The 17,223-nt window shown below is 48.5% G+C and overlaps 1 protein-coding gene across 1 annotated transcript in view; it reads left to right on the top strand.

Annotated features, from left to right (window-relative positions):
* Positions 1–17,223, top strand: part of ZFYVE9 (zinc finger FYVE-type containing 9) — a 163,474-nt gene that overhangs the window by 114,030 nt on the left and 32,221 nt on the right. The window lies entirely within an intron of this gene.

The raw sequence follows: 17,223 nt of genomic DNA on the forward strand, positions 1-17,223 counted from the left end.
TACACCTGGGTTCACTGGAGGGGAAGGGAATACAGCACCAGTCGTCCTCGAAATAAACCGGATCAGCGTGCAGGTCCAAATAGAAACAGTCAGTTCCAATCATCCATATAGAAGAAGAATAAGACCGCACCAATGCTGATGTCTTTTACCGGAGATTCTTTATTCCATACACAAAGTTAAAAGGTGTGTAGTAGTCAGCGGGTGGAGGAGACCTGGATGCGGCCCCTCACTGCGGACGACGGCCGTTTCGCCTGTGATTAGGCTTCCACGGGTCCACATGTGGGGTTAGATCAACCCTCCTTAAAAAGGCTGGTGCATCCAGGTGACCTCCCCACACATAAAAAAAGTGTAAATAAAGTGTATAATACAATAAAAGGTACTATGTATGTATACTTAACGTACCAATAAAAACAGACATTGTGAGCAATCCAGAATCGGACAATATTACAGAGATATAAATTATCATGGCATTCACAAAAATAAATTCATGCATGGTTCATAGATATAGTAACAATTATTACAATCCATCTGTGCTTAATTTTTCTGGGAAATCTTTTATACATTATTAACAATCCCACCAATCCTGAAACATATGTATATATTTTACCATGACAATATTCTTGCGATAAAAAAACTCCATTACAAGAAGACTGATAAGTCATTGCGGTCATTCATTCCCAATGCTCCCTGTGCTCCATATTTTATAATTAACTTTGCCTCAATTTGCAACAACAGTTTGTGATGGTCTCCTCCTTGCAATGGGAGTGACACCCTTTCCAAACCGGCAAAATTCAGGACATCAGGGCAGCTATTGTGTGATTCACGTACATGTGCTATTAATCTTGGGGATCCTTTTCCTGTCAAGATTGAGTTATAGTGTTCCTTAAACCGGACATATAGGCATCTGATGGTTTTTCCTATATAAAATCTCCCACAGGGACACACTATTGCATAGACTACAAATTTTGTCTTGCACGAAATAAATTGGTTAATATAATGTGTATGTGCACCAATTTTTACGGACTTGCCGGTCAAACGCAGACTGCAAAACCTGCATTGGCCACATTTAAAGTTGCCATTCGGTGCTTGTTTATCCAACCATGTATTTTTGCTGGTTAATCTGTTTTTGACCAGCAAGTCCCTTAAATTGTGGCATCTCCTGTAGGAGACTAACGGTTTTGAAATAGTCATGTTTTTCAATTCAGGGTCCCTCTCCAGGATGTGCCAATTCTCATTGAGCGTTTTTCTTATAATATCAAACATGGGTCCGAATTTGAAACTAAAGGCAAACCTATTCCTATTGTTCTTTTCTTTCTTCTTTTTTATACTTCCTGAATCGCCTATTGGACAGAGACGAAAATCCTCGTTTGTAGTTTTTTTATATGCTGCATCAATAACAGTATCGGGATAACCCCGTTGCCGAAACCTATGTTTCAATTCAGTCGCCTGTTCATCAAAGGTCACACTGGTACTGTTAGTTCTTTTTACCCTCAAAAACTGTGAGTATGGTAAGGCAGTTTTTGTGTGCTGCGGGTGGGCGCTATCAAAATGTAGAACAGAATTTGAGGCTGTTGGTTTTCTGTAGATTTTTGTTGTAATTACTCCATCACTGATTCCAACCTCAACATCCAGAAAACTTATGGAATTGCCTCCAAAGGTAGAGGTAAACGACATGTTCATGGTGTTCAAGTAGGAAACAAAGTTGGAAAAATCCTTCTCAGTTCCATCCCACACCATGAACACGTCGTCGACATACCTTAGGTAGTATTTTATGTGTTTCAAATACGGGTTATTGGCTGCATATATGTATTTGCCTTCAAATTGCCCTAAAAAAAATATTAGCCATGGCACATGAGACGGGGGTACCCATTGCAGTACCCCCGCATTGTACATACCACCCGTCTAGAAACATGAAGGCATTTTTTGATAAAACAAATTCAAGCGCTTCACCAACAAAATCACTAAATAAAGGACTTTTGCCACTTCGTGTGACAATGTCCTTTACCGCCTCTACTCCCAAAGCCTGTGGATTCCGTGTGTATAGATTATCCACATCAATTGTGGTTAGATTGTATCCCTCCTGCCACGTCAAAGAAGGGGTTAAAGAAAAAACAAGCAGAAAAATTAATTCCGCCTTTTCCTACGAGACCACACTGGTATTGTATACCAAAAGTGCACAAGAATGAAAAAAATCCTCCTGGACGTCCAATAGTGGCGGGAATTGGCTCACTCACAGAGCCACTCTCCCACTATTTGGACTGGCTGTTGAGACCCCTGTTAGCCCATATCCCGTCTTATGTTAAAGACAGTGGGGATTTTGTGTCACTCCTAAAAGAATTGACGTGGCAGGAGGGATACAATCTAACCACAATTGATGTGGATAATCTATACACACGGATTCCACAGGCTTTGGGAGTAGAGGCGGTAAAGGACATTGTCACACGAAGTGGCAAAAGTCCTTTATTTAGTGATTTTGTTGGTGAAGCGCTTGAATTTGTTTTATCAAAAAATGCCTTCATGTTTCTAGACGGGTGGTATGTACAATGCGGGGGTACTGCAATGGGTACCCCCGTCTCATGTGCCATGGCTAATATTTTTTTAGGGCAATTTGAAGGCAAATACATATATGCAGCCAATAACCCGTATTTGAAACACATAAAATACTACCTAAGGTATGTCGACGACGTGTTCATGGTGTGGGATGGAACTGAGAAGGATTTTTCCAACTTTGTTTCCTACTTGAACACCACCAACACCATGAACATGTCGTTTACCTCTACCTTTGGAGGCAATTCCATAAGTTTTCTGGATGTTGAGGTTGGAATCAGTGATGGAGTAATTACAACAAAAATCTACAGAAAACCAACAGCCTCAAATTCTGTTCTACATTTTGATAGCGCCCACCCGCAGCACACAAAAACTGCCTTACCATACTCACAGTTTTTGAGGGTAAAAAGAACTAACAGTACCAGTGTGACCTTTGATGAACAGGCGACTGAATTGAAACATAGGTTTCGGCAACGGGGTTATCCCGATACTGTTATTGATGCAGCATATAAAAAAACTACAAACGAGGATTTTCGTCTCTGTCCAATAGGCGATTCAGGAAGTATAAAAAAGAAGAAAGAAAAGAACAATAGGAATAGGTTTGCCTTTAGTTTCAAATTCGGACCCATGTTTGATATTATAAGAAAAACGCTCAATGAGAATTGGCACATCCTGGAGAGGGACCCTGAATTGAAAAACATGACTATTTCAAAACCGTTAGTCTCCTACAGGAGATGCCACAATTTAAGGGACTTGCTGGTCAAAAACAGATTAACCAGCAAAAATACATGGTTGGATAAACAAGCACCGAATGGCAACTTTAAATGTGGCCAATGCAGGTTTTGCAGTCTGCGTTTGACCGGCAAGTCCGTAAAAATTGGTGCACATACACATTATATTAACCAATTTATTTCGTGCAAGACAAAATTTGTAGTCTATGCAATAGTGTGTCCCTGTGGGAGATTTTATATAGGAAAAACCATCAGATGCCTATATGTCCGGTTTAAGGAACACTATAACTCAATCTTGACAGGAAAAGGATCCCCAAGATTAATAGCACATGTACGTGAATCACACAATAGCTGCCCTGATGTCCTGAATTTTGCCGGTTTGGAAAGGGTGTCACTCCTATTGCAAGGAGGAGACCATCACAAACTGTTGTTGCAAATTGAGGCAAAGTTAATTATAAAATATGGAGCACAGGGAGCATTGGGAATGAATGACCGCAATGACTTATCAGTCTTCTTGTAATGGAGTTTTTTTATCGCAAGAATATTGTCATGGTAAAATATATACATATGTTTCAGGATTGGTGGGATTGTTAATAATGTATAAAAGATTTCCCAGAAAAATTAAGCACAGATGGATTGTAATAATTGTTACTATATCTATGAACCATGCATGAATTTATTTTTGTGAATGCCATGATAATTTATATCTCTGTAATATTGTCCGATTCTGGATTGCTCACAAAGTCTGTTTTTATTGGTACGTTAAGTATACATACATAGTACCTTTTATTGTATTATACACTTTATTTACACTTTTTTTATGTGTGGGGAGGTCACCTGGATGCACCAGCCTTTTTAAGGAGGGTTGATCTAACCCCACATGTGGACCCGTGGAAGCCTAATCACAGGCGAAACGGCCGTCGTCCGCAGTGAGGGGCCGCATCCAGGTCTCCTCCACCCGCTGACTACTACACACCTTTTAACTTTGTGTATGGAATAAAGAATCTCCGGTAAAAGACATCAGCATTGGTGCGGTCTTATTCTTCTTCTATATGGATGATCAGTGGCAGATGGTTCATCGCTCAAGGATGCCACTGACAGGCAAATAGAGCTCCTGATGAAATCCGTCTATGAAGCCATAGGCGCATCTTTTGCTCCGGCCTTTGCAGCCGTGTGGGCACTCCAAGCTATCTCAGCTTGTCTGTCTGACTCGTCCTTACCCCAGTCCAAACCAAACAGACCTCAGCAACGAAAAATTCAATCGAGGTTTCGGTCCTTTCGGCCCTCAGCCAGGTCCCAATCCTCCACGTCCAACAGGTCAGAGAAGGGCCAGAGGAACTCTTCTGCATGGCGGTCTAAGTCACGTCCTCCAAAGACCGCCGGAGGAACCGCCTCCAAGGCGGCCTCCTCATGACTTTCGGCCTCCCCAAACCGCATCCTCGGTCGGTGGCAGGCTCTCCCGCTTTTGCGACGCCTGGTGGCCACATGTCCACGACCGATGGGTGAGAGACATTCTGTCGCACGGTTACAGGATAGAGCTCAGCTCTCGTCCTCCGACTCGTTTCTTCAGAACATCTCCGCCCCCCGAGCGAGCCGATGCACTTTTACAGGCGGTGAACACTCTGAAGGCAGAAGGAGTTGTGATTCCCGTTCCCATTCAAGAACGTGGTCGCGGTTTTTACTCCAACTTGTTTGTGGTGCCAAAAAAGGACGGATCATTCCGCCCCGTTCTGGACCTCAAACTGCTCAACAGACACGTGAGAACCAGACGGTTCCGGATGGAATCTCTCCGTTCTGTCATCGCCTCGATGTCCCAAGGAGACTTCCTAGCCTCAATCGACATCAGGGATGCTTATCTCCATGTGCCGATTGCACCAGAGCATCAACGCTTCCTGCGTTTCGCCATCGGGGACGAACACCTTCAGTTTGTGGCACTGCCTTTCGGCCTGGCGACAGCCCCACGGGTCTTCACCAAGATCATGGCATCCGTGGTGGCGGTCCTACACTCTCAGGGCCACTCGGTGATCCCTTACTTAGACGATCTCCTAGTCAAGGCACCCTCCCGGGTGGCATGTCAACACAGCCTGACCATTGCTCTGGAGACTCTCCAGAGGTTCGGGTGGATCATCAATTTCCCAAAGTCAAAATTGACACCGACCCAATCACTGACTTACCTCGGGATGGAGTTTCACACTCTCTCAGCGATAGTGAAGCTTCCGCTGGACAAACAGCGTTCGCTGCAGACAGGGGTGCACTCTCTCCTTCGGACCCAGTCACACCCCTTGAGGCGCCTCATGCACTTCCTAGTGAAGATGGTGGCAGCAATGGAGGCAGTTCCCTTTGCGCAGTTTCATCTGCGTCCACTTCAATGGGACATTCTCCGCAAATGGGACAGGAGGTCGACGTCCCTAGACAGGAACGTCTCTCTTTCACTGGCAGCCAAAACCTCTCTTCAGTGGTGGCTTCTTCCCACTTCCTTGTCGAAGGGAAAATCATTCCTGCCCCCATCCTGGGCTGTAGTCACGACGGACGCGAGTCTGTCAGGGTGGGGAGCGGTCTTCCTCCACCACAGGGCTCAGGGAACCTGGACTCCGACAGAGTCCTCCCTTCAGATCAATGTTCTGGAGATAAGGGCAGTGTATCTAGCCCTAAAGGCGTTCCATCGGTGGCTGGAGGGCAGACAGATCCGCATACAGTCGGACAACGCCACGGTGGTCGCGTACATCAACCACCAGGGCGGCACATGCAGTCGTCAGGCCTTCCAAGAAGTTCGGCGGATTCTGCTGTGGGCGGAAGCCACAGCCTCCACCATCTCCGCAGTTCACATCCCGGGCGTAGAAAACTGGGAAGCAGACTTTCTCAGTCGCCAGGGCATGGACACAGGGGAATGGTCTCTTCACCCGGACGTGTTTCAAGAGATCTGTTACCGCTGGGGAACGCCGGACGTCGACCTCATGGCGTCTCGGCACAACAACAAAGTCCCGGCATTCATGGCACGGTCTCAAGATCACAGAGCTCTGGCGGCGGACGCATTAGTTCAGGATTGGTCGCAGTTTCGACTGCCTTATGTATTTCCTCCTCTGGCACTGCTGCCCAGAGTGTTGCGCAAGATCAGGTCCGACTGCCGCCGCGCCATCCTCGTCGCTCCAGATTGGCCGAGGAGGTCGTGGTACCCGGATCTGTGGCACCTCACGGTGGGTCAACCGTGGGCACTCCCAGACCGACCAGACTTGCTGTCTCAAGGACCATTTTTCCATCTGAATTCTGCGGCCCTCAACCTGACTGTGTGGCCATTGAGTCCTGGCTCCTAGCTTCCTCAGGCTTATCTCAAGATGTCATTGCCACTATGAGACAAGCCAGGAAACCAACGTCCGCCAAGATCTATCACAGGGCTTGGAGGATCTTCTTATCCTGGTGCTCTGATCGGGGTTTTACCCCCTGGCCGTTTGCCTTACCCACTTTTCTTTCTTTCCTTCAATCCGGAATGGATAAGGGTTTGTCTCTCGGCTCTCTCAAGGGACAAGTATCGGCGCTTTCCGTGTTTTTTCAAAAGCGTCTAGCCAGGCTTCCGCAGGTCCGCACGTTCCTGCAGGGAGTTTGCCAAATAGTCCCACCTTACAAGCGTCCGCTGGAACCCTGGGATCTTAACAGGGTGCTAACGGCTCTTCAGAAACCACCTTTCGAGCCGATGCGGGTTGTCTCTCTATCACGCCTTTCGCAGAAGGTGGCCTTCCTAGTGGCAGTCACATCACTTCGGAGAGTGTCTGAGCTAGCAGCGCTGTCATGCAAAGCCCCCTTCCTGGTGTTTCACCAGGATAAGGTGGTTCTGCGTCCGGTCCCGGAATTTCTCCCTAAGGTGGTATCCCCTTTTCATCTCAATCAGGATATCTCCTTACCTTCCTTTTGCCCTCATCCAGTTCACCAATGTGAAAAGGATTTGCACTTGTTAGATCTCGTGAGAGCACTCCGGCTCTACATTTCTCGCACGGCGCCCCTGCGCCGTTCGGATGCGCTCTTTGTCCTTGTCGCTGGCCAGCGTAAGGGGTCGCAAGCTTCCAAGTCAACCTTGGCTCGGTGGATCAAGGAACCGATTCTTGAAGCCTACCGTTCTTCTGGGCTTCCGATTCCTTCAGGGCTGAAGGCCCATTCTACCAGAGCTGTGGGTGCATCCTGGGCATTGCGGCACCAGGCTACGGCTCAGCAGGTGTGTCAGGCAGCTACGTGGTCTAGTCTGCACACTTTCACGAAACACTATCAGGTGCATGCCTATGCTTCGGCAGATGCCAGCCTAGGTAGGCGAGTCCTTCAGGCGGCGGTCGCCCACCTGTAAGAGGGGGCCGTTTTTCGGCTCTTTTTATCGAGGTATTCTTTTACCCACCCAGGGACTGCTTTTGGACGTCCCAATTGTCTGGGTCTCCCAATGGAGCGACAAAGAAGAAGGGAATTTTGTTTACTTACCGTAAATTCCTTTTCTTCTAGCTCCTATTGGGAGACCCAGCACCCGCCCCTGTTCCCTTCGGGCTGTTGTTCTTTTGTGTACACATGTTGTTCATGTTGAATTGTTCTTTTGGTTCATGGTTTCAGTTCTCCGAACATCCTTCGGATTGAATTTACCTTAGACCAATTTATAAGTTTCCTCCTTCCTGCTTTTGCACCAAAACTGAGGAGCCCGTGATGCACGGGAGGGTGTATAGGCAGAGGGGAGGGGTTACACTTTTGAGTGTAATACTTTGTGTGGCCTCCGGAGGCAGAAGCTATACACCCAATTGTCTGGGTCTCCCAATAGGAGCTAGAAGAAAAGGAATTTACGGTAAGTAAACAAAATTCCCTTCTTTATCAAAATTATGCTAAGTAGCCCAGTAAGTGACACATTGCTGGAATCAGGATCTCTGCCCCTACGTCATGCTGCTCTCAGATTAGGTCATAAAAACATGGTGACAGATGATCTTTAATACAATCACAGCCTTTGTAATGTCAAACAGATCTCAATATAAATACCTATAGGTAAACTGATAACTGTTCTTCACTGCTGTGCTGTCAGACACTATCTGTAATGTTTGTGTTTTTCTTTATCGTTCCTATGGGAGACCCAGACCATGGGTGTATAGCTACTGCCTCCGGAGGACACACAAAGTTACTACACTCAAAACGTGTAGCTCCTCCCTCCTAGCATATACACCCCCTGCTAGCCAGTCCTAGCCAGTTTCATGCTTTGTGTTTCAGGAGGATCACACACACATGCATTCTCTGATTTTGATTTTTGATTTTTCCTTTTGGACAAAGATTTGGAAGAAAAGCGGGTCCAGTCTGGACTCCCGGCATGTCCCTTCACACCCCACTGCGGGGCTGCTGTTAAGGTTGATTTCAGGGCTGTATCCCTTTCATGCCGCGCTCCTTCACCATCCCATGCTGGGGCTCTGGCTTGAAGTCGGAGCCAACACGGTTCTCACTGCTTTGCAGGAGACCGGTCTCCATCCGCAGCCCTTTTGCAGGACCCTGCTGGACGGAGCTATCACCCCCCCAGGACCCTGGCAACCTGCGTCTCACAAGCTAAGTATATGAGACGTTATTACCACAGAAAGTGGTCTTTCCAGGGGTCCTTTATGTTTATTTATTGGGGGAATGTGTTTTATGTTTGGTGTTAACATTTCCGGCCGGTTCTCCAGTTTTCACTGGAGAACCGCGCCGATGGTGCCTGCACGTCGGCCGCATGTTTTACTCTAGGCCCCGGCTTCGCCTGGGGCCTAGTTTCGGTTTCCACTGTCTCTGCATGTCAGTCATGCAGAGAGGCAGTGTAGCTCCGCCCAGCGGCTGCGCAGCACAAGCGAAGGGACACTCCTCATTGAGGAAAGATTCCCTCCCCTGGCTACCTCACTGACAGAATCCTTTTGCCGCTCTCAGAGTAGGCCCCGCCCCCTCTCCTCGCTCCGGTCGCCATGTTCTCAGCGTTCTCTGTGCCTGCATGGGCACAGAGATTCCACAGTGTGACAAGTGGGGACCTGGGCTGAGGGACCAGGGGGCACAGACATGTCGTTTTGAACGATTGGCAGCCACAACCTCCGGTTGTGCAGCTGCTTGTTTTATCTGTTTATATATGCTGGTGGCCAGTCTTGACAGAGCCCCCACCTCTGCAGCATGTCTCACAGAGCAGGGCTGCAGGCTGTTTTTATTATTCACTGCAAGTAGTCTCGTACGGCTGTACCGAGCTCATAACCACTGTGGCCCCTCAGCTTGGAGGCTCATTAGTGGCCCCTCCATCTGCTCCGGTTTCGGTGGCTGACCCCTGAGGGAATTCTATTTCCAGGAGTCGGCTGTCCCGGCATCTGCTGAGCATGCAGCTCCCTTCTCAGGGCGTTTTCTGCTTCAGCTCGCTCAATAAAGCTCACAAACGACCCTCCTTCTGGGCTCAGATCCCGTCCTCCTGACAGGGAGACGCAGGGTCCCCTGTCCTTCCCCGTCCCGCAGCTCCGATTACGAGCTGACTCACTGGACGAGGAGGATGTCTCTACCAGGGGCTCGGACGCTACTTTATGTATTGATCCGTCCGTCCGTGACGCAGAGGCGAATGATTGGATTGTGTCCATCCACCTGTATCAGTGGAGTATTCCCCACTGGCAGAAAGGCATCAGTATACCTTTAACAGGACGAGGAGTGTGTCCCTTAACCACTCCAGTTTTCACCCTGCTGCGTCCAAGCTCACAGCCTGTCCTGCAGACCCCAAAGCGGGGTTCTGCTGCCTGTTTCCCCCTCCCATCAGAGGTGGTCAAGGAGTGTACTCATTCGCCAAACGTGGCCCCTCCGGTGTCCAGACTTTCAGCCCGGATAGTTGTATCAGGGGCTGACAGCACCTCTATAAGGATCCCACGGTACATTAATTTTGTACTGGACCCCAATCCGCCGGAGTTACCTTACCTAGGAGAACACAAAGTGTGTTCCTTAACCACTCCAGTTTTCAGGCCCCTGTGACCAAGCCCAGGGTCCGCTCTGACAGTCGCTTCCCATGAAGTGTGATTCTGAGGAATGTGTTTCCCCTGTCCACCAATGGTGGTCAAGAACTGGGCTCATTCACCTCAGGTGGCTCAGCCCGGACCGTTATGTCAGTGGCTGATAGCTCCTCACTTAAGGTTTTGCGGTCCGCCCGGTTGTCCTTTGGGCCAAGTCGGTATTGGGGCGGCAGCAGCTTCGTTTTCCTCAGCTTTACAGCAGTGCGGTTCTTTTGTACCTTCTCTGCTTGTCTGGAGGAGATGCATTCCCTCACAGGGACTCTATGCCCAAGACGGTTGCCTGAACTTCCAGACTTCAGTCTTTTCATCCTATGCATGCCATGCAGGACACCGCACGGCGGTGGTCTTGGCTACTTTCCTCGCTATCCGCAGGCTCCTGTGGCTTCGGAAATGGAAAGCAGATGCCTCTTTAGGGGTTCCTTGCTGGGCTCCCCTGTGGTGGGACCAGTCTCTTCGGAACCAACTGGATGAAATTCAGGAAGCCCTTGGCGGGGAGAGTTCTTCCTTGCCACAAACCTAAACCAGGGAACCTGTCCAGGACAGGAATCAGTTGAGGTTTTGGTGGTTTCCGTTCCTCCATCTGATCGTCATCTAGCTCGGTTTTGGTTCATAGCACCAAATGGCTTGCAGCTGCGTCTTCAGAAGGCCGCAGGAGTTGCTACCACGGAGTCAGCTTCCTCCGAGCTATCTAGCCACGCCAACCACCTCCTTGGTCGGTGGCAGGCTCTCTCCACTTGGTGACGTATGGTTCTACCACGTCTCCGTTCAGTGGGGGCGGGATTATATCTCCCATGGCTACAGGGTGGAATTCTGTCCACCCGCCAAACAGATTTTTTTCTGTCAACTCCTCCCGGCTCCAAGGCCGCCGCCTTCTCACAGGCCGTAGCATTTCTTGCAGGCCAATGGAGTAATTGTACCGGTTCCCGACTGGGAACGGTTCTGAGATTTTTGTAGTCCCCGAAGAGGGCGGTGCCTTCCGACCTGGATCTTTAGCTTTTCAAGCATGGTCAGGTGTGGCGTTTTCACATGGAGTCTCGGTCTTGTTCCGTGTGTTTTTCACCGGATCAATCAAGAACCCAAGGAGATTCCCTAGCAGCCATCGGCATCAGAGATGCCTTTCGACAGGGGTCAATCGCAGTTTCACACCAGCGTTGACTACGTTTTGCCATCGGAGTGGTCCAATTCGTGGCTCTTCCCTTAGGGTTAGCCACGGCCCCTAGAGTATTCTCATTAGGGCTGCTGTGATTAGGGTCCTGCACCCCTAGAGATTGGCAGTGATCGTTTGCCCTGGACGGCCTTCTTCTCGGGGCTTCATCCAGTGCGGACTCTTAGCAGAGTACTTCGCTTACTCTCGCCACTCTTACCTATTCGGGTGGCTTGTCATTCTGTCCAAGTCCACTCTGACTTCGACCCAAAGGTTCTCAAGGACGCAATTCGAGACTCTGTCGGCACTTGTGAAACTGCTATTGGTCGATCAGTAGTCCCTCCTCTGGCGGTCGACGTCGTTCTATCAGACACCAAATAAGGTGCTGGTCAGACGGTGGCGTCAAGGAAAGCGATTCCTTGCCCAGTTTCTCCTGCGTCCTCTGAGACTGGAGTTTTTCCGCTGTACACGCGACCTCCCTCCTTCCACGGAGTGGTGGCTTCGCCACTGTCCAGAGGCTCGTTGCAGTGGTGATTTCGGCCACTCTGTCTCAGGGATTCCTGGCCCCGTCCCGGGTGATCCTCACCAGGATGCTGGTCTTTCCGCCTTGGGAGCAGTATATCTCCACCGTGGAGCGCAGGGCGTTGGACTCTGTCCGAATCAGCCCTCTGGATCAATGTGCTGGAAATCAGAGCTGTATTTCTAGCTCTCTAAGCCTTCACCATCTGTTGGCGGCTAGGCACATTCGAGTCCAGTCGGACAACGTGACAGCGTTTTCCTACATCAACTTCCAGTGCGGGACACTCAGCCGCCTGGCAATCTTGGCGGCTTATCATTCTTCAGTGGACAAGGGACTCCTAGTCCACCGTATCCGCAGCCCACATCCTAGATGTGAAAACTGCGAGGCGGACTATTTCAGCTGTCCAACCGTGGTCCACAATCCTCAAGTTTTGCGGTAGACACGCTGGTTCATGTTTGGTCCCAGCTTCGTCTCTACCTCTTGCCCAGAGTCCTGCGCAAGATCAGTTAAGGGGGCCGTCGGGTCATTCTCATTCCCAGACTGACCCAGGCAGGCTTCGTACCCTGACCTGCTCCTTCTGTCCGTTCGGTTGCCATGGCATCCTCCGGTCCGTCCAGACCTTTTCTCAAAAGGTCCGTTTTTTCCGTCAGATTTCTGGATTCTCAGATTGACGGCGTAGCTCTTGAGTCCTGGATCTTGGCGACTTCTGGTATCCTTCCTGAAGTCATCTCCGCTATGACTCGAGCTTCAAAGTGTCCTTTGACCTTTTTAGCCTTGCCGACCCTCCTGTCCACAGTCCGGTCTTCAGCTAGGACTATCCCTCATTAACGGACAGGTCTCGGCTCTGTCAGTATGTGCCAGCGGCATATCGTCCGGCTGGCTCCGGTGCGCTCCTTTCAGGGCGCATCTCACATTATTCCGCCTTTCCGGCGGCCTATTGAGCCCTGGGACCTTAATCCGGTCCTCCCGGTTCCCGGAAACCCCCCTTTGCGCCTCTTAGGGAGGTTTCTTTGTTTCATCTTCACAGAAAGTAGTCTTTCTAGTGGCTATAATTTCCCGCCAGAGAGTTCTGGCTGCACTCTTTCGGAGTCACCCCCTTTTTTCGTCTTTTGCATCAAGACAAGGTGGTCTCCGTCCGACTCCGGACTTTTTTTCCCTGAGGTGGTTACTGCTTCCACCTTTTCCGGGGCAATTTTCCTGCCTTCCTTTTGTCCGGCTCCTGTTCATCGCTTGAGGAAGCGTTGCATATCCTGGATCTGGTGCGGGCGCTCCGGATCTATGTGTTTTGCACCGCCGTTATTAGGCAGTGCACCTCTCGGGTGCTGACTGCTAGTCAGCGTAGCGGTCTCTCGGCATCTAAGCCGACCCTGGTTCGTTGGCTTAGGTCGGCCATTCCCGAGGCCTGACAAGTGTACTCAAGTGCCTTCCCCGCCGGGGATCAGAGCACATTTGATCAGACCTGTCGGTGCCTTTTGAGCTTTCAAGCTCCAGGCTACGGCTCAGTAGGTCTGTCAGACTGCAGCTCGAATTAATCTGCATACTTTTTCGAAGCTCTATCCAAGGCATGCTCATGCTTTGGCAGACGCGGGCTTCGGCAGACGCATCTTTCAGGCGTCTGTCGCCCATTTGTGAAGTTAGGTTTTGCCTGCTTCTCAGTTGTCTGTTTATTCCCACCCATGGACTGCTTTTGAACGTCCCATGGTCTGGGTCTCCCATAGGAACGATAAAGAAAAAGAGAATTTTGTTTACTTACCGTAAATTCTTTTTCTTATAGTTCCGTCATGGGAGACCCAGCACCCTCCCTATTGCCTGTTGGCAGGTTTCTTGTTCCGTGTGTCTTCACCGGCTGTTATTGTTGTAGACAGAGGTTCCGGTTCTTCCGGATTTTACTCTGTCTCTTCTTGTGGGTGGATGTCCTCCTTCAGCTTTTGCACTAAACTGGCTAGGACTGGCTAGCAGGGGGTGTATATGCTAGGAGGGAGGAGCTACACGTTTTGAGTGTAGTAACTTTGTGTGTCCTCCGGAGGCAGTAGCTATACACCCATGGTCTGGGTCTCCCATGACGGAACTATAAGAAAAAGAATTTACGGTAAGTAAACAAAATTCTCTTTTTTTCTTTCTGTCCCTCTATTGCTGAGCTATGATGTCCTCTCATTATCCAGATCCACCACAGAGTGGATGCTGCATTCCCTACCTTTGCTTTTATACATGTATGTTTTATACATATATGTAATCCTTCTCTGCAGACTGCAATGAGCTGCATTCTGATGGCCATGATATGTATACTCACTAGAGTCAAGACTGTGGTTTAATCCTGTGAAGAAATGTGTGTGTGTGTATATATATATATATATATATATATATATATATATATATATAATAATACATACATACATACATACATACATACATACATACATACATACAGTCAGTGCCTACAAGTAGTATTCAACCCCCTGCAGGTTTGATAAGATGCAAATAAGTTAGAGCCTGCAAACTTCAAACAAGAGGAGGATTTATTAACAGATGCATAAATCTTACAAACCAACAAGTTATGTTGCTCAGTTAAATTTTAATACATTTTCAACATAAAAGTGTGGGTCAATTATTATTCAACCCCTAGGTTTAATATTTTGTGGAATAACCCTTGTTTGCAATTACAGCTAATAATCGTCTTTTATAAGACCTGATCAGGCCGGCACAGGTCTCTGGAGTTATCTTGGCCCACTCCTCCATGCAGATCTTCTCCAAGTTATCTAGGTTCTTTGGGTGTCTCATGTGGACTTTAATCTTGAGCTCCTTCCACAAGTTTTCTATTGGGTTAAGGTCAGGAGACTGACTAGGCCACTGCAACACCTTGATTTTTTCCCTCTTGAACCAGGCCTTGGTTTTCTTGGCTGTGTGCTTTGGGTCGTTGTCTTGTTGGAAGATGAAATGACGACCCATCTTAAGATCCTTGATGGAGGAGCGGAGGTTCTTGGCCAAAATCTCCAGGTAGGCCATGCTATCCATCTTCCCATGGATGCGGACCAGATGGCCAGGCCCCTTGGCTGAGAAACAGCCCCACAGCATGATGCTGCCACCACCATGCTTGACTGTAGGGATGGTATTCTTGGGGTCGTATGCAGTGCCATCCAGTCTCCAAACGTCACGTGTGTGGTTGGCACCAAAGATCTCGATCTTGGTCTCATCAGACCAGAGAACCTTGAACCAGTCTGTCTCAGAGTCCTCCAAGTGATCATGAGCAAACTGTAGACGAGCCTTGACATGACGCTTTGAAAGTAAAGGTACCTTACGGGCTCGTCTGGAACGGAGACCATTGCGGTGGAGTACCGTTACTTATCGTATTGACTGAAACCAATGTCCCCACTGCCATGAGATCTTCCCAGAGCTCCTTAGTTGTTGTCCTTGGGTTAGCCTTGACTCTTCGGACAAGCCTGGCCTCGGCACGGGTGGAAACTTTCAAAGGCTGTCCAGGCCGTGGAAGGCTAACAGTAGTTCCATAAGCCTTCCACTTCCGGATGATGCTCCCAACAGTGGAGACAGGTAGGCCCAACTCCTTGGAAAGGGTTTTGTACCCCTTGCCAGCCTTGTGACCCTCCACGATCTTGTCTCTGATGGCCTTGGAATGCTCCTTTGTCTTTCCCATGGTGACCAAGTATGAGTGCTGTTCACAAGTTTGGGGAGGGTCTTAATTAGTCAGAAAAGGCTGGAAAAAGAGATAATTAATCCAAACATGAGAAGCTCATTGTTCTTTGTGCCTGAAATACTTCTTAATACTTTAGGGGAACCAAACAGAATTCTGGTGGTTTGAGGGGTTGAATAATAAATGAGTTGAATACTACTTGTAGGTACTGTGTGTGTGTGTGTGTGTGTGTGTGTGTGTGTGTGTGTGTGTGTGTGTGTGTGTGTGTGTGTGTGTGTATGTGTATATGTATGTATATATATATATATATACATACATACATACATACATACATACATACATACATACATACATACATACATACACATACAGTGCCTACAAGTAGTATTCAACCCCCTGCAGATTTAGCAGGTTTACACATTCGGAATTAACTTGGCATTGTGACATTTGGACTGTAGATCAGCCTGGAAGTGTGAAATGCACTGCAGCAAAAAAGAATGTTGTTTCTTTATTTTTTTATTTTTTTTTTTTTTTTTTTAAATTGTGAAAAGTTTATTCAGAGGGTCATTTATTATTCAACCCCTCAAACCACAAGAATTCTGTTTGGTTCCCCTAAAATATTAAGAAGTATTTCAGGCACAAAGAACAATGAGCTTCTCATGTTTGGATTAATTATCTCTTTTTCCAGCCTTTTCTGACTAATTAAGACCCTCCCCAAACTTGTGAACAGCACTCATACTTGGTCAACATGGGAAAGACAAAGGAGCAGTCCAAGGCCATCAGATACAAGATCGTGGAGGGTCACAAGGCTGGCAAGGGGTACAAAACCCTTTCCAAGGAGTTGGCCCTACCTATCTCCACTGTTGGGAGCATCATGTGGAAGTGGAAGGCTTATGGAACTACTGTTAGCCTTCCACGGCCTGGACAGCCTTTGAAAGTTTCCACCCGTGCCGAGGCCAGGCTTGTCCGAAGAGTCAAGGCTAACCCAAGGACAACAAGGAAGGAGCTCCGGGAAGATCTCATGGCAGTGGGGACATTGGTTTCAGTCAATACCATAAGTAACGTACTCCATCGCAATGGTCTCCGTTCCAGACGAGCCCGTAAGGTACCTTTACTTTCAAAGCATCATGTCAAGGCTCGTCTACAGTTTGCTCATAATCACTTGGAGGACTCTGAGACAGACTGGTTCAAGGTTCTCTGGTCTGATGAGACCAAGATCGAGATCTTTGGTGCCAACCACACACGTGACGTTTGGAGACTGGATGGCACTGCATACGACCCCAAGAATACCATCCCTACAGTCAAGCATGGTGGTGGCAGCATCATGCTGTGGAGCTGTTTCTCAGCCAAGGGGCCTGGCCATCTGGTCCGCATCCATGGGAAGATGGATAGCACGGCCTACCTGGAGATTTTGGCCAAGAACCTCCGCTCCTCCATCAAGGATCTTAAGATGGGTCGTCATTTCATCTTCCAACAAGACAACGACCCAAAGCACACAGCCAAGAAAACCAAGGCCTGGTTCAAGAGGGAAAAAATCAAGGTGTTGCAGTGGCCTAGTCAGTCTACTGACCTTAACCCAATAGAAAACTTGTGGAAGGAGCTCAAGATTAAAGTCCACATGAGACACCCAA

The sequence above is a fragment of the Anomaloglossus baeobatrachus genome, chromosome 8 (genome assembly GCF_048569485.1).
Source record: "Anomaloglossus baeobatrachus isolate aAnoBae1 chromosome 8, aAnoBae1.hap1, whole genome shotgun sequence".
NCBI classification, from domain to species: domain Eukaryota; kingdom Metazoa; phylum Chordata; class Amphibia; order Anura; family Aromobatidae; genus Anomaloglossus; species Anomaloglossus baeobatrachus.